This window comes from Cherax quadricarinatus, chromosome 5, assembly GCF_038502225.1.
Source record: "Cherax quadricarinatus isolate ZL_2023a chromosome 5, ASM3850222v1, whole genome shotgun sequence".
Taxonomy (NCBI): Eukaryota; Metazoa; Arthropoda; class Malacostraca; order Decapoda; family Parastacidae; genus Cherax; species Cherax quadricarinatus.
Genome location: NC_091296.1, coordinates 4,083,583 through 4,110,324, shown reverse-complemented (window position 1 = coordinate 4,110,324; position 26,742 = coordinate 4,083,583). Strand labels below are relative to the sequence as shown.

The following is a 26,742-nucleotide window of genomic DNA, read 5'->3' as shown; positions in this document are numbered from 1 at the left end:
AAGAAGACCGCAGACACAATATAGTTTAGATGGCCAAAGACTGCAAACCTCACTCAAGGAAAAAGATCTGGGGGTGAGTATAACACCGAGCATATCTCCTGAGGCGCACATAAATCAGATAACTGCTGCAGCATACGGGCGCCTGGCAAACCTACGGATAGCGTTCCGATACCTCAATAAGGAGTCGTTCAAGACACTGTATACCATTTACGTCAGGCCCATACTGGAGTATGCAGCACCAGTTTGGAATCCACAACTAGTCAAGCACGTCAAGAAATTAGAGAAAGTGCAAAGGTTTGCAACAAGACTAGTCCCAGAGCTACGGGGATTGTCGTACGAAGAAAGGTTGAGGGAAATCGGCCTGACGACACTGGAGGCCAGGAGGGTCAGGGGAGACATGATAACGACATATAAAATACTGCGCAGAATAGACACGGTGGACAAAGACAGGATGTTCCAGAGATGGGACACATACACAAGAGGTCACAATTGGAAGTTGAAGACTCAGATGAATCAAAGGGATGTTAGGAAGTATTTCTTCAGTCATAGAGTAGTCAAGTCGTGGAATAGTCTAGAAAGTGAAGTAGTGGAGGCGGGAACCATACATAGTTTTAAGGCGAGGTATGATAAAGCTCATGGAGCAGGGAGAGAGAGGACCTAGTAGCAATCAGTGAAGAGGCGGGGCCAGGAGCTATGACTCGACCCCTGCAACCACAAATAGGTGAGTACAAAATAGGTGAGTTCTGCTGTAGTTAACCTCCGTCACATCACACTGCTGTAGTTAACCTCCGTCACATCACACTGCTGTATCTTCTGCTTCTATCAACTTTTCTGTACTTGACTGAAGAAGCCTACTGTGTAGGCGAAACGTTTCATAATAAAGATACCTAACTGTTGCATATGTGTCTTACCTAACAACCTGTCGGTATTTTATACCATTTTAATGTTCAACCCTTGGGTATCTTTATTGAGGAAACGTTTCACCACACAGTGGCTTCATCAGTCCATACAAAGGAGAATGGTGAAGAACAGGAGGAGTTTGAGGTAATCAGTCCCTCAGCCTTGAGTCGATGTAGTCAGTCCATCAATTTTGAAAAGAATACAGCATATGTGTGAAGAAGTAGCTTATATACTGTAGGCAGGAGAGGTACAGCAGTCGTAGGTGGTAACACATTTGTCCAGTGTGGAAGTAGGTGGTGACCAAGGGTTAGGCAACTGAAGAATTCCCTGTATTAAGATCCCAAGATGTTGGTAATGTCAGACAGGATTGTAGATGAATGGTTCAGAGAACCATACATAGCTTTAAGATGAGGTATAATAAAGCTCATGGAGCAGGGAGAGAGGGGACCTAGTAGCACTCAGTGAAAAGGCGGGGCCAGGAGCTGAGTATCGACCCCTACAACCACAATTAGGTGAGTACACATACACGCGCACACACACACACATACACACACACACACACACACACACACACACACACACACACACACACACACACACATACACACACACACACACACACACACACACACACACACACACACACACACATACACACACACACACACACACACACACATACACACACACACACATACACACACACACACACACACACACACACACACACACACACACACACATACACACACACACACACACACACATACACACACACACACACATACACACACACACACACACATACACACACACACACACACACAGACACACACACACACATACACACACACACATACACACACACACACACACACACACACACACACATCAGATGCTCTGAAAAATGCTGCTTTCTGATTTTTGCCATCAGTAATATAGCATAATGTGATGTGACGGAGGTTAACTACAGCAGTGTGATGTGACGGAGGTTAACTACAGCAGTGTGATGTGACGGAGGTTAACTACAGCAGTGTGATGTGACGGAGGTTAACTACAGCAGTGTGATGTGACGGAGGTTAACTACAGCAGTGTGATGTGACGGAGGTTAACTACAGCAGTGTGGTATGACGGAGGTAAACTACAGCAGTGTGATGTGACGGAGGTTAACTACAGCAGTGTGATGTGACGGAGGTTAACTACAGCAGTGTGATGTGACGGAGGTTAACTACAGCAGTGTGATGTGACGGAGGTTAACTACAGCAGTGTGATGTGACGGAGGTTAACTACAGCAGTGTGATGTGACGGAGGTTAACTACAGCAGTGTGATGTGACGGAGGTTAACTACAGCAGTGTGGTATGACGGAGGTAAACTACAGCAGTGTGATGTGACGGAGGTTAACTACAGCAGTGTGATGTGACGGAGGTTAACTACAGCAGTGTGGTATGACGGAGGTTAACTACAGCAGTGTGATGTGACGGAGGTTAACTACAGCAGTGTGATGTGACGGAGGTTAACTACAGCAGTGTGATGTGACGGAGGTTAACTACAGCAGTGTGATGTGACGGAGGTTAACTACAGCAGTGTGATGTGACGGAGGTTAACTACAGCAGTGTGATGTGACGGAGGTTAACTACAGCAGTGTGGTATGACGGAGGTTAACTACAGCAGTGTGATGTGACGGAGGTTAACTACAGCAGTGTGATGTGACGGAGGTTAACTACAGCAGTGTTATGTGACGGAGGTTAACTACAGCAGTGTGATGTGACGGAGGTTAACTACAGCAGTGTGATGTGACGGAGGTTAACTACAGCAGAACTCACCTATTTTGTACTCACCTATTTGTGGTTGCAGGGGTCGAGTCATAGCTCCTGGCCCCGCCTCTTCACTGATTGCTACTAGGTCCTCTCTCTCCCTGCTCCATGAGCTTTATCATACCTCGCCTTAAAACTATGTATGGTTCCCGCCTCCACTACTTCACTTTCTAGACTATTCCACGACTTGACTACTCTATGACTGAAGAAATACTTCCTAACATCCCTTTGATTCATCTGAGTCTTCAACTTCCAATTGTGACCTCTTGTGTATGTGTCCCATCTCTGGAACATCCTGTCTTTGTCCACCGTGTCTATTCTGCGCAGTATTTTATATGTCGTTATCATGTCTCCCCTGACCCTCCTGTACCTAACAATCTGTCGGTATTTTGTACCATTTTGGTGTTCATTCTGTCAGACACTGCAACACAAGGGTATCTTGGTACAGACCATCAATCTTCTGCTTCTATCAACTTTTCTGTACTCGACTGAAGAAGCCTACTGTGTAGGCGAAACGTTTCGGAATAAAGATACCTAACTGTTGCATATGTGTCTTACCTAACAAGCAGAAGATACTTGAAGACGATGTAATCAGTCCATCACCCTTAAAGTTTTGAGGTGGTCAGTCCCTCAGTCTGGAGAAGAGCATTGTTCCATAGTATGAAACAATATGGAGAAGAAGTGACAGGATGGAGCCTTTTTATAGCGCCGAGAGGTGAGACGTAGGCCACTAGGAGAGGTAAGAACTCAGATGTTGAAAGGTCAGGTCCCTCTCAAATCCAGCCCCTCTCACTAGTGGAAGTTGTTGAAGTTGATTGCAGGTCTGTACCAAGATACCCTCGTGTTGCAGTGTCTGACAGATTGAACATTAAAATGGTATAAAATACCGACAGGTTGTTAGGTAAGACACATATGCAACAGTTAGGTATCTTTATTATGAAACGTTTCGCCTACACAGTAGGCTTCTTCAGTCAAGTACAGAAAAGTTGATAGAAGCAGAAGATACTTGAAGACGATGTAATCAGTCCATCACCCTTAAAGTTTTGAGGTGGTCAGTCCCTCAGTCTGGAGAAGAGCATTGTTCCATAGTATGAAACAATATGGAGAAGAAGTGACAGGATGGAGCCTTTTTATAGCGCCGAGAGGTGAGACGTAGGCCACTAGGAGAGGTAAGAACTCAGATGTTGAAAGGTCAGGTCCCTCTCAAATCCAGCCCCTCTCACTAGTGGAAGTTGTTGAAGTTGATTGCAGGTCTGTACCAAGATACCCTTGTGTTGCAGTGTCTGACAGATTGAACATTAAAATGGTATAAAATACCATTTCTGTACTTGACTGAAGAAGCCTACTGTGTAGGCGAAACGTTTCATAATAAAGATACCTAACTGTTGCATATGTGTCTTACCTAACAACCTGTCGGTATTTTATACCATTTTAATGTTCAATCTGTCAGACACTGCAACACAAGGGTATCTTGGTACAGACCTGCAATCAACTTCAACAACTTCCACTAGTGAGAGGGGCTGGATTTGAGAGGGACCTGACCTTTCAACATCTGAGTTCTTACCTCTCCTAGTGGCCTACGTCTCACCTCTCGGCGCTATAAAAAGGCTCCATCCTGTCACTTCTTCTCCATATTGTTTCATACTATGGAACAATGCTCTTCTCCAGACTGAGGGACTGACCACCTCAAAACTTTAAGGGTGATGGACTGATTACATCGTCTTCAAGTATCTTCTGCTTCTATCAACTTTTCTGTACTTGACTGAAGAAGCCTACTGTGTAGGCGAAACGTTTCATAATAAAGATACCTAACTGTTGCATATGTGTCTTACCTAATACCCAAGGGTTGCACATGTGTCTAATTTATCAACCTAATTACCTGGTCCTTGACTATTGTTTTCCTTCTGATGTGACTATAACAACTTTGGGTCGGATATGGTTTTGATGTTATAACATTCTCGTATTGCCTCTGGGCCTCTCTCATCATTCATTTGTATTCATTTCTTGCTCTCCAGCTCAACTCCCTGTTTTCCTGGGTTCTTTACCGTTTATACTTTATCAATGCTCTAGGACATCTGTCTTTGATCTTTCCACAACTCAGGGTATGCCATGGGCACTGGTCTCCCCATTCTTTCTGTTGCCCCTTGGTACGAACTTCTCTGTTTCTCTTAATTTTCTGGCCACATACTTCATCTCACTGTCTGTTTTTCCCTCTGGTTCTCTTTCCCACTGCACCTCATACAAGGACTGCCTCATGCCTGTGTAGTCATCACTTTTGAAGTGTGTGTGTGTGTGTACGTGTGGTGTGTTAGATTGGTTTAGTTAATGGAGTTTACAGTCCATTTACTAGACGAGAGTCATTAAGGCTTCATGTCACTTGCTTACCACTTGCCAAGAATACTTTGTTCTTTAAAACAGTGTTTTAAGTGAAGTCGAAGTGCTGAGATGGACACAAAATTGACTTCTCTGGGTCATCCTGTTCGGGAATTTATATTATGTGTAATAATTGCACTTATGTGTACTTAAATAAACTTACAAGAGTACAGAGATGGAGGTGGCCGTCCTACAGTAGGTGTACGGTGTAAGTTTATTTAGGTACAGGTAGACATTATACTTGCATAAATTATCATACGTAGTAATATATATGTCAATTACCCACCAACATAACTCAAAATAAGATCCAGACAAAGTGATGTATCTAGACTGATATTCTTGAGTACAAGTTTGGCAGCACACACTGTGCAGCACACAGTGTGCAACACACAGTGTGCAACATACAGTGTGCAACATACAGTGTGCAACACACAGTGTGCAGCATACAGTGTGCAACATACAGTGTGCAGCACACAGTGTGCAACATACAGTGTGCAACACACAGTGTGCAGCATACAGTGTGCAACATACAGTGTGCAACACACAGTGTGCAGCACACAGTGTGCAACATACAGTGTGCAACACACAGTGTGCAGCACACAGTGTGCAACATACAGTGTGCAACATACAGTGTGCAGCACACAGCGTGCAGCACACAGTGTGCAACACGCAGTGTGCAACATACAGTGTGCAACACACAGTGTGCAACACACAGTGTGCAACATACAGTGTGCAGCACACAGTGTGCAGCACACAGTGTGCAACATACAGTGTGCAACATACAGTGTGCAACACACTGTGCAACATAGTGTGCAACATACAGTGTGCAGCACACAGTGTGCAGCACACAGTGTGCAACATCCAGTGTGCAACATACAGTGTGCAACATACAGTGTGCAGCACACAGCGTGCAGCACACAGTGTGCAACATACAGTGTGCAGCACACAGCGTGCAGCACACAGTGTGCAACATACAGTGTGCAACACACAGTGTGCAACACACAGTGTGCAACACAGTGTGCAACATACAGTGTGCAGCACACAGTGTGCAGCACACAGTGTGCAGCACACAGTGTGCAACATACAGTGTGCAACATACAGTGTGCAACATACAGTGTGCAGCACACAGCGTGCAGCACACAGTGTGCAACATACAGTGTGCAACACACAGTGTGCAACACACAGTGTGCAACATACAGTGTGCAGCACACAGTGTGCAGCACACAGTGTGCAGCACACAGTGTGCAACATACAGTGTGCAGAACACAGTGTGCAGCACACAGTGTGCAGCACACAGTGTGCAACATATAGTGTGCAGCACACAGTGTGCAGCATACAGTGTGCAACATACAGTGTGCAACATACAGTGTGCAACATACAGTGTGCAGAACACAGTGTGCAACACACAGTGTGCAGCACACAGTGTGCAACATACAGTGTGCAGCATACAGTGTGCAACATATAGTGTGCAGCACACAGTGTGCAACACACAGTGCGCAACATACAGTGTGCAACACACAGTGTGCAACATACAGTGTGCAACATACAGTGTGCAACACACAGTGTGCAACATACAGTGTGCAGCACACAGTGTGCAACACACAGTGTGCAACATACAGTGTGCAACATACAGTGTCCAACATACAGTGTGCAGCACACAGTGTGCAACACACAGTGTGCAACATACACTGTGCAGCACACAGTGTGCAACACACAGTGTGCAACATACAGTGTACAACATACAGTGTGCAACATACAGTGTGCAACACACAGTGTGCAGCACACAGTGTGCAACATACAGTGTGCAACATGCAGTGTGCAACACACAGTGTGCAGCACACAGTGTGCAACATAGTGTCCAACATACAGTGTGCAACAGTGTGCAGCACACAGTGTGTAACATACAGTGTGCAGCACACAGTGTGCAACATACAGTGTGCAACATACAGTGTGCAACACACAACGTGCAACATACAATGTGCAGCACACAGTGTGCAACATACAGTGTGCAACATACAGTGTGCAACATACAGTGTGCAGCACACAGTGTGCAACACACAGTGTACAACATACAGTGTGCAACATACAGTGTGCAACATACAGTGTGCAACACACAGTGTGCAACATACAGTGTGCAACATACAGTGTGCAACATACAGTGTGCAGTACACAGTGTGCAACACACAGTGTACAACATACAGTGTGCAACATACAGTGTGCAACATACAGTGTGCAACACAGTGTGCAGCACACAGTGTGCAACATACAGTGTGCAACATACAGTGTGCAACATACAGTGTGCAACACACAGTGTGCAGCACACAGTGTGCAACATACAGTGTGCAACATACAGTGTGCAACATACAGTGTGCAACACACAGTGTGCAGCACACAGCGTGCAACATACAGTGTGCAGCACACAGTGTGCAACATACCGTGTGCAACATACAGTGTGCAGCATACAATGTGCAGCACACAGTGTGCAACATACAGTGTGCAGCACACAGTGTGCAACATACCGTGTGCAACATACAGTGTGTAACATACAGTGTGCAACATACAGTGTGCAACATACAGTGTGCAGCATACAATGTGCAGCACACAGTGTGCAGCACACAGTGTGCAACATACAGTGTGCAACATACAGTGTGCAACATACAGTGTGCAACATACAGTGTGCAACACACAGTGTGCAACACACAGTGTGCAACACACAGTGTGCAACATACAGTGTGCAACATACAGTGTGCAACATACAGTGTGCAACATACAGTGTGCAACATACATTGTGCAACATACAGTGTGCAACATACACTGTGCAACATACAGTGTGCAACATACAGTGTGCAACATACAGTGTGCAACATACAGTGTGCAACATACAGTGTGCAGCACACAGTGTGCAACATACAGTGTGCAACACAGTGTGCAACATACAGTGTGCAACATAGTGTGCAGCACACAGTGTGCAACATACAGTGTGCAACATACAGTGTGCAACACACAGTGTGCAACATACAGTGTGCAACATACAGTGTGCAACATACAGCGTGCAACATACAGTGTGCAACATACAGTGTGCAACATACAGTGTGCAGCACACTGTGCAACACACAGTGTGCAACATACAGTGTGCAACATACAGTGTGCAACACGCAGTGTGCAACATACAGTGTGCAACACACAGTGTGCAACATACAGTGTGCAACATACAGTGTGCAACATACAGTGTGCAACATACAGTGTGCAACATACAGTGTGCAGCACACAGTGTGCAACATACAGTGTGCAACATACAGTGTGCAACATACAGTGTGCAGCACACAGTGTGCAACATACAGTGTGCAACACAGTGTGCAACATACAGTGTGCAACATACAGTGTGCAGCACACAGTGTGCAACATACGGTGTGCAACACAGTGTGCAACATACAGTGTGCAACATACAGTGTGCAGCACACAGTGTGCAACATACGGTGTGCAACATACAGTGTACAACATACAGTGTGCACATCTGAGAAAGTAAATACAGGTGTAGTAGTGTAAGTACTTTGAGGGGCGAGTATAAAGTTGGTGGTGGTAGGTGATAACACTGATGGCGCAGGACCTGCACGAGGGTTGCCAAGTTACCAGAGACGGGCGGAGGCTGAGGGAGGGAGGGAGGTAAGTGGGATGGAGGGAAGAGGGAGGGCGGGAAGAGGGAGGGAGAGAGAAAGAGAGAGAGAAAAGCTGCAGTTATCACAGAGCGTGCGAGGGGAGAGCATCCTAACACAGCAGCCGAGATGCAGCATCCTCCCCCACACTGTTTATCTCTCGTCTCCTGAGCTTCTCACTAGTGTTTCAATCATCACATCAAAATGATAACGAAATAAATCATGATAAACAAATTACGATGTGAAAATACGATTTGTAAATACATTGAGAGAAACAATGATAATGTAAATGGATGTATGTGAGGTTGGTTTAGTGATGCGAAATATGAAGCATTGATGAGTACGTTGAATGATGACTAGTGGTGGAATATTGAAGGTAAGTAGAGTGTTAGTGGTGGGTTGATGGTGGTGGTGGGTTGATGGTGGTGGTGGGTTGATGGTGGTGGTGGGTTGATGGTGGTGGTGGTGGTGGGTTGATGGTGGTGGTGGTGGTGGTGGGTTGATGGTGGTGGTGGTGGGTTGATGGTGGTAGTGGTGGTGGGTTGATGGTGGTAGTGGTGGTGGAGGGTTGATGGTGGTAGTGGTGGTGGTGGGTTGATGGTGGTGGTGGTGGTGGGTTGATGGTGGTAGTGGTGGTGGTGGTGGGTTGATGGTGGTGGTGGTGGGTTGATGGTGGTGGTGGGTTGATGGTGGTAGTGGTGGTGGGTTGATGGTGGTAGTGGTGGTGGTGGTGGGTTGATGGTGGTGGTGGTGGTGGGTTGATGGTGGTGGTGGTGGTGTTGGGTTGATGGTGGTAGTGGTGGTGGTGGGTTGATGGTGGTGGTGGGTTGATGGTGGTAGTGGTGGTGGTGGGTTGATGGTGGTGGTGGGTTGATGGTGGTAGTGGTGGTGGTGGGTTGATGGTGGTGGTGGTGGTGGTGGGTTGATGGTGGTGGTGGGTTGATGGTGGTAGTGGTGGTGGTGGGTTGATTGTGGTAGTGGTGGTGGTGGGTTGATGGTGGTAGTGGTGGTGGTGGGTTGATTGTGGTAGTGGTGGTGGTGGGTTGATTGTGGTAGTGGTGGTGGTGGGTTGATGGTGGTAGTGGTTGTGGTGGGTTGATTGTGGTAGTGGTGGTGGTGGGTTGATGTTGGTAGTGGTGGTGGTGGGTTGATGGTGGTAGTGGTGGTGGTGGGTTGATGGTGGTAGTGGTGGTGGTGGGTTGATGGTGGTGGTGGGTTGATGGTGGTAGTGATGGTGGTGTGTTGATAGTGGTAGTGGTGGTGGTGGTGGTGGGTTGATGGTGGTGGTGGGTTGATGGTGGTAGTGGTGGTGGTGGTGGGTTGATGATGGTGGTGGTGGTGGTGGTGGGTTGATGGTGGTAGTGGTGGTGGTGGTGGGTTGATGGTGGTAGTGGTGGTGGGATGATGGTGGTAGTGGTGGTGGGATGATGGTGGTAGTGGTGGTGGTGGTGGGTTGATGGTGGTGGTGTGTTGATGGTGGTGGTGGGTTGATGGTGGTAGTGATGGTGGTGGATTGATAGTGGTAGTGGTGGTGGTGGTGGGTTTATGGTGGTGGTGGGTTGATGGTGGTAGTGGTGGTGGTGGGTTGATGGTGGTAGTGGTGGTGGGTTGATGGTGGTAGTGGTGGTGGTGGGTTGATGGTGGTGGTGGGTTGATGGTGGTAGTGATGGTGGTGGGTTGATGATGGTAGTGGTGGTGGTGGTGGGTTGATGGTGGTAGTGGTGGTTGTGGGTTGATGGTGGTAGTGGTGGTGGGTTGATGGTGGTAGTGGTGGTGGTGGTGGGTTGATGGTGGTGGTTGTGGTGGGTTGATGGTGGTAGTGGTGGTGGTGGTGGTGGGTTGATGGTGGTAGTGGTGGTGGGATGATGGTGGTAGTGGTGGTGGTGGTGGTGGGTTGATGGTGGTGGTGGTGGTGGGTTGATGGTGGTAGTGGTGGTGGTGGTGGGTTGATGGTGGTAGTGGTGGTGGGTTGATGGTGGTAGTGGTGGTGGTGGGTTGATGGTGGTGGTGGTGGGTTGATGGTGGTAGTGGTGGTGGTGGTGGGTTGATGGTGCTAGTGGTGGTGGTGGTGGGTTGATGGTGGTAGTGGTGGTGGGTTGATGGTGGTGGTGGGTTGATGGTGGTAGTGGTGGTGGTGGGTTGATGGTGGTAGTGGTGGTGGAGGGTTGATGGTGGTAGTGGTGGTGGTGGGTTGATGGTGGTAGTGGTGGTGGTATTGGGTTGATGGTGGTAGTGGTTGTGGTGGGTTGATGGTGGTAGTGGTGGTGGTGGGTTGATGGTGGTAGTGGTGGTGGTGGGTTAATGGTGGTAGTGGTGGTGGTGGGTTGATGGTGGTAGTGGTGGTGGTGGGTTGATGGTGGTAGTGGTGGTGGGTTGATGGTGGTAGTGGTGGTGGTGGGTTGATGGTGGTAGTGGTGGTGGTGGGTTGATGGTGGTGGTGGTGAGTTGATGGTGGTAGTGGTGGTGGTGGGTTGATGGTGGTGGTGGTGGGTTGATGGTCGTAGTGGTGGTGGTGGGTTGATGGTGGTAGTGGTGGTGGGTTGATGGTGGTAGTGGTGGTGGTGGTGGGTTGATGGTGGTAGTGGTGGTGGTGGGTTGATGGTGGTGGGTTGATGGTGGTAGTGGTGGTGGTGGGTTGATGGTTGTGGTGGTGGGTTGATGGTGGTAGTGTTGGAGGTGGGTTGATGGTGGTGGTGGTGGGTTGATGGTGGTGGTGGTGGGTTGGTGGTGGTAGTGGTGGGTTGATGGTGGTAGTGTTGGTGGTGGTGGGTTGATGGTGGTAGTGGTGGTGGTGGGTTGATGGTGGTAGTGGTGGTGGTGGGTTGATGGTGGTGGTGGTGGGTTGATGGTGGTGGTGGTGGGTTAGTGGTGGTATTGGTGGTGGTGGGTTGATGGTGGTAGTGGTGGTGGTGGGTTGATGGTGGTAGTGGTGGTGGTGGATTGATCTTGGTAGTGGTGGTGGGTTGATGGTAGTGGTGGTGGTGGGTTGATGGTGGTAGTGGTGGTGGTGGGTTGATGGTGGTGGTGGTGGTGGGTTGATGGTAGTGGTGATGGTGGGTTGATGGTGGTAGTGGTTGTGGTGGGTTGATGGTGGTAGTGGTGGTGGTGGGTTGATGGTGGTAGTGGTGGTGGTGGGTTGATGGTGGTGGTGGTGGGTTGATGGTGGTGGTGGTGTTGGGTTGATGGTGGTGATGGTGAGTTGATAGTGGTAGTGGTGGTGGGTTGATGGTGGTGGTGGTGGGTTGATGGTGGTAAGGGTGGGTTGATGGTGGTAATGGTGGTGGGTTGATGGTGGTGAGTTGATGGTGGTGGGTTGATGGTGGTGGTGGTGGGTTGATGGTGGTAGTGGTGGTGGTGGGTTGATGGTGGTGGTGGTGGGTTGATGGTGGTGGTGGTGGGTTGATGGTGGTAGTGGTGGTGGTGGGTTGATGGTGGTAGTGGTGGTGGTGGGTTGATGGTGGTAGTGGTGGTGGTGGGTTGATGGTGGTAGTGGTGGTGGTGGGTTGATGGTGGTAGTTGTGGTGGTGGGTTGATGGTGGTGGTGGTGGGTTGATGGTGGTAGTGGTGGTGGTGGGTTGATTGTGGTAGTGGTGGTGGTGGGTTGATGGTGGTAGTGGTGGTGGTGGGTTGATGGTGGTAGTGGTGGTGGTGGGTTGATGGTGGTAGTGGTGGTGGTGGGTTGATGGTGGTGGTGGGTTGATGGTGGTAGTGATGGTGGTGTGTTGATAGTGGTAGTGGTGGTGGTGGTGGTGGGTTGATGGTGGTGGTGGGTTGATGGTGGTGGTGATGGTGGTGGTGGTGGTGGGTTGATGATGGTGGTGGTGGTGGTGGTGGGTTGATGGTGGTAGTGGTGGTGGTGGTGGGTTGATGGTGGTAGTGGTGGTGGGATGATGGTGGTAGTGGTGGTGGGATGATGGTGGTAGTGGTGGTGGTGGTGGGTTGATGGTGGTGGTGTGTTGATGGTGGTGGTGGGTTGATGGTGGTAGTGATGGTGGTGGATTGATAGTGGTAGTGGTGGTGGTGGTGGGTTTATGGTGGTGGTGGGTTGATGGTGGTAGTGGTGGTGGTGGGTTGATGGTGGTAGTGGTGGTGGGTTGATGGTGGTAGTGGTGGTGGTGGGTTGATGGTGGTGGTGGGTTGATGGTGGTAGTGATGGTGGTGGGTTGATGATGGTAGTGGTGGTGGTGGTGGGTTGATGGTGGTAGTGGTGGTGGTGGGTTGATGGTGGTAGTGGTGGTGGGTTGATGGTGGTAGTGGTGGTGGTGGTGGGTTGATGGTGGTGGTGGTGGTGGGTTGATGGTGGTAGTGGTGGTGGTGGTGGTGGGTTGATGGTGGTAGTGGTGGTGGGATGATGGTGGTAGTGGTGGTGGTGGTGGGTTGATGGTGGTGGTGGCGGTGGGTTGATGGTGGTAGTGGTGGTGGGTTGATGGTGGTAGTGGTGGTGGGTTGATGGTGGTAGTGGTGGTGGTGGGTTGATGGTGGTGGTGGTGGTGGGTTGATGGTGGTAGTGGTGGTGGTGGTGGGTTGATGGTGGTAGTGGTGGTGGGTTGATGGTGGTGGTGGGTTGATGGTGGTAGTGGTGGTGGTGGGTTGATGGTGGTAGTGGTGGTGGAGGGTTGATGGTGGTAGTGGTGGTGGTGGGTTGATGGTGGTAGTGGTGGTGGTATTGGGTTGATGGTGGTAGTGGTTGTGGTGGGTTGATGGTGGTAGTGGTGGTGGTGGGTTGATGGTGGTAGTGGTGGTGGTGGGTTGATGGTGGTAGTGGTGGTGGTGGGTTGATGGTGGTAGTGGTGGTGGTGGGTTGATGGTGGTAGTGGTGGTGGTGGGTTGATGGTGGTAGTGGTGGTGGTGGGTTGATGGTGGTAGTGGTGGTGGTGGGTTGATGGTGGTGGTGGTGAGTTGATGGTGGTAGTGGTGGTGGTGGGTTGATGGTGGTGGTGGTGGGTTGATGGTCGTAGTGGTGGTGGTGGGTTGATGGTGGTAGTGGTGGTGGTATTGGGTTGATGGTGGTAGTGGTTGTGGTGGGTTGATGGTGGTAGTGGTGGTGGTGGGTTGATGGTGGTAGTGGTGGTGGTGGGTTGATGGTGGTAGTGGTGGTGGTGGGTTGATGGTGGTAGTGGTGGTGGTGGGTTGATGGTGGTAGTGGTGGTGGGTTGATGGTGGTAGTGGTGGTGGTGGGTTGATGGTGGTAGTGGTGGTGGTGGGTTGATGGTGGTGGTGGTGAGTTGATGGTGGTAGTGGTGGTGGTGGGTTGATGGTGGTGGTGGTGGGTTGATGGTCGTAGTGGTGGTGGTGGGTTGATGGTGGTAGTGGTGGTGGGTTGATGGTGGTAGTGGTGGTGGTGGTGGTGGTGGTGGGTTGATGGTGGTAGTGGTGGTGGTGGGTTGATGGTGGTGGGTTGATGGTGGTAGTGGTGGTGGTGGGTTGATGGTTGTGGTGGTGGGTTGATGGTGGTAGTGTTGGTGGTGGGTTGATGGTGGTGGTGGTGGGTTGATGGTGGTGGTGGTGGGTTGGTGGTGGTAGTGGTGGTGGTGGGTTGATGGTGGTAGTGTTGGTGGTGGTGGGTTGATGGTGGTAGTGGTGGTGGTGGGTTGATGGTGGTAGTGGTGGTGGTGGGTTGATGGTGGTGGTGGTGGGTTGATGGTGGTGGTGGTGGGTTAGTGGTGGTAGTGGTGGTGGTGGGTTGATGGTGGTAGTGGTGGTGGTGGGTTGATCTTGGTAGTGGTGGTGGGTTGATGGTAGTGGTGGTGGTGGGTTGATGGTGGTAGTGGTGGTGGTGGGTTGATGGTGGTGGTGGTGGTGGGTTGATGGTAGTGGTGATGGTGGGTTGATGGTGGTAGTGGTGGTGGTGGGTTGATGGTGGTAGTGGTGGTGGTGGGTTGATGGTGGTAGTGGTGGTGGTGGGTTGATGGTGGTGGTGGTGGGTTGATGGTGGTGGTGGTGTTGGGTTGATAGTGGTGATGGTGAGTTGATAGTGGTAGTGGTGGTGGGTTGATGGTGGTGAGTTGATGGTGGTGGGTTGATGGTGGTAGTGGTGGTGGGTTGATGGTGGTGAGTTGATGGTGGTGGGTTGATGGTGGTGGTGGTTGGTTGATGGTGGTAGTGGTGGTGGTGGGTTGATGGTGGTGGTGGTGGGTTGATGGTGGTAGTGGTGGTGGTGGGTTGATGGTGGTAGTGGTGGTGGTGGGTTGATGGTGGTAGTAGTGGTGGGTTGATGGTGGTAGTAGTGGTGGGTTGATGGTGGTAGTAGTGGTGGGTTGATGGTGGTAGTAGTGGTGGGTACTAGTGGTGGGTTGATGGTGGTACTAGTGGTGGGTTGATGGTGGTAGTAGTGGTGGGTTGATGGTGGTAGTAGTGGTGGGTTGATGGTGGTACTAGTTGTGGGTTGATGGTGGTACTAGTGGTGGGTTGATGGTGGTACTAGTGGTGGGTTGATGGTGGTAGTAGTGGTGGGTTGATGGTGGTAGTAGTGGTGGGTTGATGGTGGTACTAGTTGTGGGTTGATGGTGGTACTAGTGGTGGGTTGATGGTGTGATGTTATTTCTGTACCCACAGCATGGGGGACAAATCTTACACCTCCGGGTGTGTGTGTGTGTGTGTGTGTGTGTGTACTCACCTAGTTATACTCACCTAGTTGTGGTTCCAGGGGTCGATTCACAGCTCCTGGGCCCGCCTCTTCTTTGACCGCCACTAGGTCACTCCCTCCCCGTTCCATGAGCTTTATCATACATCTTATTGCTATGTATGGATCCTGCCTCCACTACATCACTCTTCAGATTATTTCACTTCCTGACAACTGTATGACTGAAGAAATACTTCCTAACATCCCTGTGATTCACCTCAGTCTTCTACTTCCAATTGTGTCCCCTGGTTGCTGTGTCATATCTGCCTGTCTGTCTGTCTGTCTGTCTGTCTGTCTGTCTGTCTGTCTGTCTGTCTGTCTGTCTCTCTCTCTCTCTCTCTCTCTCTCTCTCTCTCTCTCTCTCTCTCTCTCTCTCTCTCTCTCTCTCTCTCTCTCTCTCTCTCTCTCTCTCTCACACTCTCTCTCTCGCTCTCTCTCTCTCTCTTTACATAGGGTTTGACAAGGTTAGGTTAAGGATCCCTAGCCTAATTGACAAGCTATATACAAGTTAAGGATTCCTAACTTTATTGACAAGGTAAGAGCTGTTACCTACATCAGCTCATTTAAAAGCATTTTTATTGTTATGAAACACAAGTATTTTTATTGTTATGAGACATACAAGTAGGGAACAGGATGAAGTTGGAGCCATCTGTGGGCCAGCATTTTCATCTGATCATCTGACTTTATCTCGTTGACATCATTATGCTGTACGAATGTGTTCCATACTCGAGTCATCCTGGGTATGTATGATCTCAGATGGAGTGAAGTTCTGGAGAAGGGTACAGCCAGAATGAAGTTGCTGCTTTCTGCCCGTCTTGTAGTATAGAAGCTTGCGTCTCGCTGTCCTCGAAGTGGATCTAAGTGTGGTACTTTGACAATATTGGCCTTGTACATAACGGTAAGGCCACCCACATCCCTCCTGTGTTGAAGGCTCTGCTGAAATAACAGATCTATCCAGGATGGGTCCAGGCGAGAGATGAGGCGTCTTGCTCTGTTCTCTACTCTGTCAAGCAGTCGCAGATGAGAGGGGGGGGGGGCAGGTAAACCAAGAAAGTGGAGCATACTCAAGGTGTGAGCGTACTTGTGCCTCATACAGAATCTTGCAACCCCTACTGTCAAGCAGGGCGAAGTGTTGTAAGCTTTCTGGTTGCCTTCTTTGCAAGATTTACAACGTGGTTCTTCATGGTCAGTTTGGAGTCAAATTTCACCCCAAGGATATCAACTTCTTCCCCAGGTGCCAACACCCTCCCATTCATACCTACTACTGCACCTGCATTACGATCATGGTGCCTAGAGGCTATCATCATTTGTGTTTCTCAGGTGCAAATGTTACTTGCCATCTGTTTCCCCAAGCTGATATAGCTCTTAGCTGGTGATTTATGTAGCTTAGAACAGCTGGTATTTCTTTTCTTGGATAAGTGAATGTCAGTGTACAGTCGTCTGCATATGCATGGGATTCTGGAATGAGATGAAGAAGGTCACTGAAGTAGACATTCCATAACAATGGTCCCAGCACGCTTCCTTGTATAACACTTGCCCCAATAGGATGTCTTGCTGATTCTGTTCCACTGAGAACTACCCTTTGAGATCTACCATGAAGGTAATCACTGAGGGGACATAGCGTAGAGCCTGCAATTCCCAGTGCTTGCAGTTTTGCTAAGAGGCCCTGGTGCCACACCCAGTCGAAAGCACCAGCAATGTCCAGTGCTACCACACAACTGACTTTGGATTCATCCAGTGACTGGTGCTATTTAATGGAGAGGTTTAATAACAGATCAGCAGCAGAGTAACCTTTCCTGAAACCATATTGACGGTCATAAAGTAGTGAGTGGTAGTCAAAAAACTCCATCATTTGTCTTGAGATTATTGTCTCAAGGATCTTGCCAGTGATTGACAGGAGTGACACTGGTCTGTAGTTGCTGATTTCTGCTCTGCTCTTCTTTTTGTAAACAGGGACTACATTTGCCTCTTTCCACAGAGAGGGCCATTTACACTGTACTAGGCAGTGCTGAAAGATGAGAGTTAGAGGTGCTGCTAGCTGGTCTGCACATCTCAGCAATCTTGGGCTCAACTTGTCAAGCGATTTAAGAAGGAAATGCACCTCCTCCTGCCTTATTGTCACCACTGACAGTTTTGACACAGTTCTTGCAGCTAGCCAAGGAGGGTCCCTTGCTGGATCAGGAACTTACATTTTGGTAGCAAAGTGTTCGCCCAAGAGGTCCGCTTTCTCTTGACTACTCTCTCTCCTGTCTCACTTCTGTTACCTTGTCCATAGAACTCCAGTAGGTTTGTGATACAGGATTTTCGTTCCTTGAAGCCGTGCTGATTGTCATGTAGGAGTCCATACCGTTCTAAGTGCTCCAGCACTGTGTGTGTGTGTGTGTGTGTGTGTGTGTGTGTGTGTGTGTGTGTGTGTGTGTGTGTGTGTGTGTGTGTGTGTGTGTGTGTGTGATGTTGCAAGGGGTCACATGTCACTTCTTACAATTATAAAGTTATTTAACGTAATAAAACAAGCTTGTGTGTCACCCAGCTTATCGTAAAAGCTTACTGGATGAACCAGCTTAATTTTCCTCGTGTGTGTGGTTTATGTAACTTAAAATAACAAGCGTTATTATTAGCCCAGTAGTTATCCTATACGCTTACTTTAATAAGCTCTAACTCCCCAGCTTGTAGGAAAGCTTGAGTGGATCACACAGCTTATTGTGTTGAAAATAGTATAAAATACCCACAAGTCCACCAGCAACAGGCTGGTTGCCCAGGTAAGCACCAGACGAGCCTGGCCCATGGCCGGGCTCCGAGAGTAGTGACACTCTCGGAACTGTTCAAAGGCATATCAAAGGTAAGGTATAAGTTGATGATTAAGACACATGTGCAACAGTTGGGTATCTTAGTGAGGAAACAGTTGTGTTGTAGAGGTCTGAGCACAGCTTACACCTCTACAACAGCGAAGCTCACACCTCTGCAACAGCGAAGCTTACACCTCTACAACAGCGAAGGTCACACCTCTACAACAGCGAAGCTTACAGCTCTACAACAGCAAAGCTTACACCTCTACAACACAACTATCATCAAAGATCTGTTAGGTTATACCAGTAAAGATCCTGGACTTGATCTTACGAGACAAACGAAGCAAATGTGATAATAATTATGGACGAGGTAGATTATAGTGGGAAAATGAACATGTTATTAGAAGACCGGGGGAACTTACGTGCCTCTTAAATACTGTCCAAGGTGAGGTGGTGAGGCATCCCAGTGTTGAAGCTGTGTATGAAGACTCGTCGAGGAGCTGGCGTTGTAGTGTTCTTTGTAATGCACAGTAGCAGAAGTGAAGGTGTTTGTGCTGTCTGGAACCTAATTAGGTGATTACTCTAACAGCTAATCTCTGTTGGGGAAAAAGAGGCTTAGGGTGAGTTATTGTAGTGGATCCCCAAGCACAGATACTGTCAGGTATGTATAGATCACAGACTACCACAGATACTGTCAGGTAGGTATAGATCACAGACTACCACAGATACTGTCAGGTAGGTATAGATCACAGACTACCACAGATACTGTCAGGTAGGTATAGATCACAGACTACCACAGATACTGTCAGGTAGGTATAGATCACAGACTACCACAGATACTGTCAGGTAGGTATAGATCACAGACTACCACAGATACTGTCAGGTAGGTATAGATCACAGACTACCACAGATACTGTCAGGTAGGTATAGATCACAGACTACCACAGATACTGTCAGGTAGGTATAGATCACAGACTACCACATAGTAATGTGGTTTGGGTAACAGAGTCACGCATTCTTGATGACATGTCCACGGTGTTGGACGCTGTCTAATCATGCGTGTTGGACGCTGTCTTAGACATGCTTGTTGGACGCTGTCTTGGACATGCGTGTTGGACGCTGTCTTAGACATGCGTGTTGGACGCTGTCTTAGACATGCGTGTTGGACGCTGTCTTAGACATGCGTGTTGGACGCTGTCTTAGACATGCGTGTTGGACGCCAGTCTTGAATTAAGAACATCTCGTCTTGTCTATCTCTCTTTGAATATTTTATTTTCATGTTGAGTCGAGTGTATGGAACTTTATTGTCAAACATCAGTGAAGAATATTGAGTTTGTTGGCTGCCATCCAGGTAGAGCTCGTGTGGTCACCCAGCTTATTATGAAGCTTGTGTGACGTCACTCAGCTTACTGGGAAACCCATACCGCATGAGATTCAATTTAATTTCAGCATAATTCGATCACATGTCAACAGTCTGTCTCAGTCCACAGCAGGATTCGAATCTGCAAAGTCAGCATCGGAGTACACATATATACATACATAAATACACATCCAAATACACAGTGTAATAACGCCAGGTCAGGTCCTGCCAGACCCTGGCTTAGGACTCACAACTGCATGAAGCAACAGTTAACCAGATGAAAGGCCTGGTCACCCCTCAGGTCCCTACATTCAGCTCTTTGCATTATGTTGCAATTCCAAACACGAGGATGCGGGTCGCTACCATCTGTATGTTGTGTGTGTGTGTGTGTGTATGTGTGTGTGTGTGTGTGTGTGTGTGTGTGTGTGTGTGTGTGTGTGTGTGTGTGTGTGTGTGTGTGTGTGTGTTTGTGTGTACACTCAGATGGTATACTGCCTATCTAGGTAATAGATTTCAAAATGGAGTATGCAGCAAAATAGAAAAAGGGCCAATTAATACGTATAGAATCAATGTCAGAGCTAAAAGCATAGTCAGGATGGAAGGTGGTAAACGAATGAAGATAGTTATGTTGGCTGATAGATGGGAGGGACCCTATATATGGTCACATGACCTTATTTCTCCACATGTAAGGTCATAAACTATCGTGAAATAATAGATAAAGAACAAGGATAACAAGGAATAACAGTTGTGAACTGAGGTAACAGTCGTGAACTGAGGTAACAGTTGTGAACTGAAGCAACAGTCGTGAACTGCAGTAACAGTCGTGAACTGAGGTAACAGTCGTGAACTGAAGCAGCAGTCGTGAACTGCGGTAACAGTCGTGAACTGAGGTAACAGTCGTGAACTGAAGCAACAGTCGTGAACTGCAGTAACAGTCGTGAACTGAGGTAACAGTCGTGAACTGAAGCAGCAGTCGTGAACTGCGGTAACAGTCGTGAACTGAGGTAACAGTCGTGAACTGAAGCAACAGTCGTGAACTGCAGTAACAGTCGTGAACTGAGGTAACAGTTGTGAACTGAGGTAACAGTTGCAAACTGAGGTAACAGTCGTGAACTGAAGCAACAGTCGTGAACTGCAGTAACAGTCGTGAACTGAAGCAACAGTCGTGAACTGAGGTAACAGTCATGAACTGAGGTAACAGAATATTGCAGTTCTTCATGAGTGGAGCTGAAGATGGTAGAGAGTGGAAGATGGTGGAGAGTGGAAGATGGTGGAGAGTGGAAGATGGTAGAGAGTGGAAGATGGTAGAGAGTGGAAGATGGTAGAGAGTGGAAGATGGTAGAGAGTGGAAGATGGTAGAGAGTGGAAGATCACTAAGATGTAACAGAACGCTGTGAGTGATATCACCAGTGATAATACAACATATATTATTATTGATGAGTCATGATGGAATACCGCACACACACACATACACACACACATACACACACACACCACACACACACACACACACACAGGGACAACATCAAAGCTGCTTTCATAGAAAACCTGGAAGCTTTCTACAACAGATGGGAACATAAAAAGTCTGGGCTGAATGGTACTGCCCTTGATACTGGCCATGTAGTCACAAACTGTAAGGCTGGAGGTGATGTCCTGGGAGACAGTAATAGTAAAGCTGGAGGTGCTGTCCTGGGAGACAGTAATGGTGAAGCTGGAGGTGCTGTCCTGGGAGACAGTAATGGTGAAGCTGGAGGTGCTGTCCTGGGAGACAGAAATGGTGAAGCTGGAGATACTGTCCTGGGAGACAGTAATGGTGAAGCTGGAGATTTTGTCCAGGTAGTCGGGAATTATACGCAGGAAGGAATACATATAAATGACCTCATAGGGGACAGGAGCCATAGTAGGGAAACAAGTGTAGTCAAAGATAAGATAAAACCAATATTGCAAACTAGAAATTCCGCAGGAAATAGCAAACAAGAGGACTCCAATAGCAATAGTGAGGATAAATTACCAAAAACAACTGGTGGGAGCTCCATTGTTGGTGCTAGGGAGGATAGAAGTAAGACAGGGAAACATGCACCAACAGGGAATACAGTCACAGAAACCCAAGGCAAGCGGAAACCAAGCCTGTGCACATACTATGCACTTGGTATCTGCTGGCATGGGAAATCTGGAAAAACAGATGGGACGTGCAACTATGACCACCCTAGAAAATGCCATGCCCATATGACAACAGGAAAATGCAAACTCCCTTCCTGTAAGCTTTTTCACCCTGAAATGTGTACCTCTTCAGTACAGGAAAGACTGTGCTATAACTTAAATTGCCAGGCATACCATCTAAAGGGGACAAAAAGATACAAAACATCCAGGCCATGGGAAAACCTGGGTAGCCACAGCCACTCAAGAGGGAGAGGTTTTTTAGTGCCAGGAAGGAAAAAAAACTGGCAGGAAATGGCAGAAATCGTACACCAAATCCAGTCATTCCTGGAGTGGAACCACAGTCGATGGCCTCCACTCCAAACCAACAGATACAGATACTAATGCCGGAAAAAAAATCCCCCCCCCAGTACCAACAATACCACCAGTCCGATAACATTCTTCTTTGCAAATATACAGGGTCTAAAGCCAGCAACAAACAACAAAATACCTTTCATCCGTGGACTGCTTGCAGAGGCAAAGGCAATGTTCGCGGCTTTCACTGAGACCCACATAAAGGATCACTTGGACAATGAAATATGGATCCCAGGTTACAACCTATACAGATGTGACAGAGTGAACAGGCAAAAGGGGGGGGGGTTGGCCTGTACATTGCAGAGTCACTTGTTTGCACAGAACTGCTTAATGCCTCAAATGACGTAGTGGAAGTTTTAGCAGTAAAGGTCGAGAACCAAAACCTAGTCATTGTGGTAGTCTACAAGCCTCCGGATGCAACATCCCAGCAATTCCAGGAACAGCTGTTAAAAATTGACCACTGTCTGGAAAATCTTCCAGCTCCTGCACCCAACATCTTGCTCCTGGGGGATTTCAACTTAAGGCACCTAAAATGGAGGAATATAGCAAATAATATTGTTGCAGTAATAACACCAGGAGGCAGCTCTGATGAAAACTCACACTCACACGAGCTTTTAAATCTCTGCACAAAATTCAATTTAAACCAGCAAATAATAGAGCCTACTAGACTGGAGAATACACTAGACCTCATATTCACTAACAATGATGATCTGATAAGAAATGTCACCATATCAAAAACAATATACTCAGATCACAACATAATTGAGGTTCAGACATGTATGCGAGGAGCCCCAGACCGACAAAATGAGACTAGTCACGAGGGAGCATTCACCAAATTCAACTTCAATAACAAAAACATAAAGTGGGACCAAGTAAACCAAGTCCTAACCGATATAAGCTGGGAAGATATACTAAGCAACACAGACCCAAACTTATGCCTAGAACAGATTAACTCGGTGGCACTCGATGTATGCACAAGGCTTATTCCTCTAAGAAAAAGGAGGAGTAGATGTAAAATAGAAAGAGACAGGCGCTCCCTTTACAGGCGACGGAAAAGAATAACAGAGCGGCTAAAAGAGGTCAATATATCTGAAATGCGCAGGGAGACACTGGTCAGAGAAATAGCAAGCATCGAACTTAAGCTAAAAGAATCCTTTAGGAGTCAGGAATCGCGGGAAGAACTAAAAGCTATAAATGAAATCGAAAGAAACCCAAAGTATTTCTTCTCCTATGCCAAATCAAAATCGAGAACAACGCCCAGTATTGGGCCCCTACTTAAACAAGATGGGTCCTACACAGATGACAGCAAGGAAATGAGTGAGCTACTCAAGTCCCAATATGACTCAGTTTTTAGCAAGCCGCTAACCAGACTGAGAGTCGAAGATCAAAATGAATTTTTTATGAGAGAGCCACAAAATTTGATTAACACAAGCCTATCCGATGTTATCCTGACGCCAAATGACTTCGAACAGGCGATAAATGACATGCCCATGCACTCTGCCCCAGGGCCAGACTCATGGAACTCTGTGTTCATCAAGAACTGCAAGAAGCCCCTATCACGAGCCTTTTCCATCCTATGGAGAGGGAGCATGGACACAGGGGTCGTCCCTCAGTTACTAAAAACAACAGACATAGCCCCACTCCACAAAGGGGGCAGTAAAGCAACAGCAAAGAACTACAGACCAATAGCACTAACATCCCATATCATAAAAATCTTTGAAAGGGTCCTAAGAAGCAAGATCACCACCCATCTAGAAACCCATCAGTTACACAACCCAGGGCAACATGGGTTTAGAACAGGTCGCTCCTGTCTGTCTCAACTACTGGATCACTACGACAAGGTCCTAAATGCACTAGAAGACAAAAAGAATGCAGATGTAATATATACAGACTTTGCAAAAGCCTTCGACAAGTGTGACCATGGCGTAATAGCGCACAAAATGCGCGCTAAAGGAATAACAGGAAAAGTCGGTCGATGGATCTATAATTTCCTCACTAACAGAACACAGAGAGTAGTCGTCAACAGAGTAAAGTCCGAGGCAGCTACGGTGAAAAGCTCTGTTCCACAAGGCACAGTACTAGCTCCCATCTTGTTCCTCATCCTCATATCCGACATAGACAAGGATGTCAGCCACAGCACCGTGTCTTCCTTTGCAGATGACACCCGAATCTGCATGACAGTGTCTTCCATTGCAGACACTGCAAGGCTCCAGGCGGACATCAACCAAATCTTTCAGTGGGCTGCAGAAAACAATATGAAGTTCAACGATGAGAAATTTCAATTACTCAGATATGGTAAACATGAGGAAATTAAATCTTCATCAGAGTACAAAACAAATTCTGGCCACAAAATAGAGCGAAACACCAACGTCAAAGACCTGGGAGTGATTATGTCGGAGGATCTCACCTTCAAGGACCATAACATTGTATCAATCGCATCTGCTAGAAAAATGACAGGATGGATAATGAGAACCTTCAAAACTAGGGAGGCCAAGCCCATGATGACACTCTTCAGGTCACTTGTTCTATCTAGGCTGGAATATTGCTGCACTCTAACAGCACCTTTCAAGGCAGGTGAAATTGCCGACCTAGAAAATGTACAGAGAACTTTCACGGCGCGCATAACGGAGATAAAACACCTCAATTACTGGGAGCGCTTGAGGTTTCTAAACCTGTATTCCCTGGAACGCAGGAGGGAGAGATACATGATTATATACACCTGGAAAATCCTAGAGGGACTAGTACCGAACTTGCACACGAAAATCACTCACTACGAAAGCAAAAGACTTGGCAGACGATGCACCATCCCCCCAATGAAAAGCAGGGGTGTCACTAGCACGTTAAGAGACCATACAATAAGTGTCAGGGGCCCGAGACTGTTCAACTGCCTCCCAGCACACATAAGGGGGATTACCAACAGACCCCTGGCAGTCTTCAAGCTGGCACTGGACAAGCACCTAAAGTCAGTTCCTGATCAGCCGGGCTGTGGCTCGTACGTTGGTTTGCGTGCAGCCAGCAGCAACAGCCTGGTTGATCAGGCGCTGATCCACCAGGAGGCCTGGTCACAGACCGGGCCGCGGGGGCGTTGACCCCCGAAACTCTCTCCAGGTAAACTCCAGGTATGGTACTGGTAGGGAGGAATGGATGGAGGAGCAGTGGAAAAGGATAGAGCAAGAATGGGAGAGAAAATTAGGAGAGCTTTCTGAAAAAATGGAGAAAGAGCTCTCTGTGAAATGGGAAAAGAGGTTGGAGAAGGAGACGAAGAATTAGGAGGCACAAGTCGAAACTGCAGTAGCCAGGGTAAAGGTCCTAGAATTTGAGGTAAACAGGCTGAAGCAAGTCTCAGGGGTAGTGACCAGAGAAGACACACCATACGAAGCTGAGAGGCTGAACAGGAAGGAAGGAGATATGAATTATGCTAACTAAGGTCATATCAGCCTGCAAAATAGGGCCAGGGAGTGGAAGGGAAGAGCAGATGGGTGCAGATGGAGAGGGAGATAGGTCGAATGCTGAGGCACAACCATGCTACCAAGAGCCACTGGAAAAATCAAGGGAGAAAATGACCACATACAGACAGGAACCAGAGTCACATAGGGAGAGGCAATGGGAGGAGGAAAGGGCAAAATCAGTGTTTATCCATGGGCTTCAGGTGAGAGAGGAAAGGACACACACTGAAAGACGGCAGGAAGAAAGAAAGGAGATTGAGAAAATCATCATGGAAATAGGGGGAGAAGACATGGACGAGATTGTAAATTTTCAGAGAATAGGGGGGTACTTGAAGGGGAGAAACCGACCGATCAAGCTGATTCTCAGGACAGAAACAGTGCGGAACAGGATCCTCCAAGAGAAACCACGGTTGAAAAGCTCGGAAGAGTACAAGAAGGTGTTCCTAGACAGAGACAGAACACAAACAGAGAGACAGCAACTGAGGGAGAGGACAAAAAAGCAAAAGTAGCTAGGAAAGGAGACAAGGATGGAACCAGCAGAGGTCAGTCAGAGCAGAACAGAGCAGCAACGGCAAGCACACACACAACTATCCTCAGAACCCCACAACCTATCACACCATCCCAACACACAATATAATCCGTACCCACAGCTTCCACCCAACCCCCAACCATAGAATCCCACAGTATGCTACCAGGTCTCCCACCCCCACAGGCCCCCCAAACCACAGTGTTGAAAAGGAAACTGAAGGTATGGTACACAAATGCTGATGGAATAACAAACAAGTGGGAGGAGTGGCACGAAAGAGTCAAAGAGGCATCACCAGACATCATAGCGATCACAGAAACCAAGCTTACAGGTATGATAACAGATGCCATCTTTCCAGCGGGATACCAGATCCTGAGGAAAGACAGAAGGAACAGGGGGGGGGAGGAGGAGTGGCATTGCTGATCAAACACCGATGGAATTTTGATGAGCTAGCTAGAGAGAGGAGACAGCGGAGAAGAAAGTGATTGCATAGTGGGAACGCTTCACTCTGGAGGTCCCAAGGTGATAATTGCAGTGATGTATAACCCACCACAGAACAGCAGGAGGCCAAGGCAAGAGTATGACGAGAGCAATAGAGTGATGGTTGACACACTGGCTGCAGTGGCCAGAAGAGCTCATGCATGCAGGGCAAAGCTCCTGATCATGGGCGACTTTAACCACAAGGAGATCGAATGGGAGAACTTGGAGCCACATGGGGGCCAAGATACATGGAGGGCTAAGATGATGGAG

The 26,742-nt window shown here is 48.0% G+C and overlaps 1 protein-coding gene across 2 annotated transcripts in view; it reads left to right on the top strand.

The window, feature by feature from the left end:
- Positions 1 to 8,818: 8,818 nt before the first annotated feature.
- The window catches only part of LOC128684910 (uncharacterized), a 110,460-nt gene continuing 92,536 nt past the window's right edge, over positions 8,819 to 26,742 (top strand). For both annotated transcript variants that reach the window (XM_053771259.2, XM_053771257.2), the window contains exon 1: positions 8,819 to 9,117. The gene's annotated coding sequence lies outside the window, so the exon portion shown is untranslated. The remainder of the gene's footprint in view (positions 9,118 to 26,742) is intronic.